The sequence below is a fragment of the Leopardus geoffroyi genome, chromosome B3 (assembly GCF_018350155.1).
Source record: "Leopardus geoffroyi isolate Oge1 chromosome B3, O.geoffroyi_Oge1_pat1.0, whole genome shotgun sequence".
Lineage (NCBI taxonomy): Eukaryota > Metazoa > Chordata > Mammalia > Carnivora > Felidae > Leopardus > Leopardus geoffroyi.
The window spans coordinates 69657462-69660539 of record NC_059337.1 but is presented as its reverse complement, the minus strand read 5'-3'; positions in this window follow the sequence as shown (position 1 = coordinate 69660539).

Below are 3078 nucleotides of genomic sequence, written 5' to 3'. Positions count from 1 at the left end.
AAGAAAAGAAGCCTGGTCTTCCCTCCTGCCTTGCTCCCTGCCCACATTTGGCCCTACCTCTAATCTTTAAATGATGTAGTCCAGCAGAGGCTGGCATGAAGATGACTTCTCTTTCCGCTTCATCCTTTTTGGAGCTGATGGGGATTGGTTGGGAAGGAGGTTGCTGCTCTTCTTCAAGATCTCAGAGGGCTCTTAGTTCCTGGTAGGCTTTTAGCCCTCCCACTCTGAACTAGCTGCCCCCACCTTGAATTTCAGGCTCTTTTCTGTCCTCCCTACTTCAAGTTGTATGTATGTAAATAGATGTGTGATTGTACGTATTTGGTTTTGCAGGATCCTACTGACCACTCTAATTTGTGCATTCTTACCTGACCTCTGCCCTTGAGAAGAGGTTGGATTATGGAAGAGGAGGATTGGGCTATATCCAGACAGGGCAAGGCTCCTTTCTAGAAGGCATATCATCTCGGCATGTAGCCCAGGAACTGGGAACCACATTGGAAAAAGAGACCAGAGGATTGTGCTCCTGAGAGCTTCTAAGTAAAATACTGGATATAATCCACATTCATCTTATCATTCTTCACTTATCATCTCTCTTCAATCATATAAAGGTCTAGCCTGTGCAATTCAGGTGCAAGCTTCCCCTTTTGTGCCAAACAGGAGGGATGAAGAAGGCTGGAGAAGGGAAACTTTGGTGCTTGAGAAGGAGAAGGGCCTTCAGCCATCACTGGGCTGATTCTCTGTACTGTAGTTGTTCCGTAACCCATTCTGTTAGTCCGTGTTCTTGGGGAGCAGGGTTCCCATGTATCCCAAGTTTGAACTCACAAACTGTGAGATCGTGACCTGAGCCGAAATCGGACGCTTAACCGACTGAGCCATCCAGGCTGCCCTAAATAAATAATTTTAAAAAGAAGAAAAATAGGGGCGCCTGGGTGGCTCGGTCGGTTGAGCGTCCGACTTCGGCTCAGGTCATGATCTCACAGCTCGTGAGTTCAAGCCCCGCGTCGGGCTCTGTGCTGACAGCTCAGAGCCTGGAGCTTGCTTCTGCTTCTGTGTTTCCCTCTCTCTCTGCCCCTAACCCACTCACATTCTGTCTCTGTCTCTCTCAAAAATAAATAAACATAAAAATAAATAAATAAATAAATAAATAAATAAATAAATAAATAAATAAGAAAAAATACGTCTGGGAAAATAGATAGATAGATAGATAGATAGATAGATAAATACTGGTAACTCTCCTATGCCAGTCAAGACCACTTTGTCCTGCCAGGCCTCTTTGAGGCAGTTGACGCCACGTATCTTCTCAGTAGTGATTTCGCATTTGATACTACCCAGCATTGGTCTATAGTTTGTCCATCTATAAAATAGGAAAGTGTTTTTCTCTCTTGGTTATTGTGTGGGTTGAATTGTGTCCCCCCAGAATATTGGAGCCCTAACCCCCAGTACCTCAGAATATAACCTTATTTGGAAATGGGATCTTTCTAGAGGTAATCAAGTTAAAATGAGATCTTTAGTGTGCCCTAACCTAGTGTGGCTGGTGTGCCTATAAAAGGGGAAATTTGGACACAGAGACGGCTAGACACAGAGGGAAGATGACATTGAAGAGACACCGGGAGAAAAATGGCTACCTACAAGCCAGGGAAGGCCAGAAGTTACCAGGCCCAGAACAGATCTTTCCCTGGGGCCTTCCCTAGCAGCATGGCCCTGCTGACACCTGGGTATCGATTGGATCTCTGGCCTCCAGAACTGAGATAACACATTTCCATTGTTTTATGCTACTTTGTTTGTCGAACTGCAGCCCTAGGAAACAAATATAGTTATTTAAAAAATTAGACTGTATAAGTTAGAGAAAAATATCTCTGGATAATGATTGGTTCATCTCAAAGTTCAAACTGTAGAGGACTAAGCTGTATTGTGTGCATCTATCAAAGATGAAAAAGAACAGAAGTAACCTCTTTCTAATCTAGTTATGGATGGGAGCTCCCCATGTTAATTGAAACCTTGAGATTTTCTGCTTAGGAAAAGCTTGAGTCGCCAGATATTTTCTGCAAGATCTGATCATGAAAATTGCTGGACCATACATAGCAGTTCTGTGAGTTTTAAAAAGTGTATGTCTGGGGCGCCTGGGTGGCGCAGTCGGTTAAGCGCCCGACTTCAGCCAGGTCACGATCTCGCGGTCCGTGAGTTCGAGCCCCGCGTCAGGCTCTGGGCTGATGGCTCGGAGCCTGGAGCCTGTTTCCGATTCTGTGTCTCCCTCTCTCTCTGCCCCTCCCCCGTTCATGCTCTGTCTCTCTCTGTCCCAAAAATAAATAAACGTTGAGAAAAAAAAAATTTAAAAAGTGTATGTCTATACTTGGAAGAAAAGACTATAAGGACAGACACTGAGATACCTAGCAGAGGTTATAGAATTGATGGTAGTTTTTTATTATTTCCTTATTTATTTTCCAAGTTTTCCGTGAAAATATGTATTATTTTATTAGTCACTATATTATTAAATATAATAATGATAAAACAAAACCTAGAGGGCCCCTGGGTAGCTCAGTCGGTTAAGCGTCAGCCTGGATTTTGGCTCAGATCATGATCTCTCTGCCCCCACTGGGGCTCTGCTGACAGCACAGAGACTGCTTGGGTTTCTCTCTCTGCCCCTACCCTGCTTGTTGTCTCTCTCTCTCTCTCTCTCTCTGAGTATAAATAAATAAGCCTAAAAAACAAACCCAACAACCTAGTATCTTATTTTTTGTTTCAGACTCTCCTGCATAGGCCCTACTTCTGGGTATAAAGGACCTGTTAAAAGGTGTTCAACCATGGTGATCTAGTTTTTTAGGGAGAAGAATGGTTCTCCACATCCCAGGTGTAATCTGTACTGTTTCTTCTTTGCCGTCTTCTGGCTGGTGGCTTTTTCTTCTGCAGTCTACTGTACCATATAGTAGGAAGACTTGGCTATAGTTAGCATATCATGGTCAATAGCTTCATGGATTGTAATGGAAAGTGGCTGCACTGTAAACTTGTCCTTGGGTATATGTGGGACTACTAAAAAATAAGCACAAGCTCCCAGCTACTGATATTAGCAATAAGTGGGTTGAG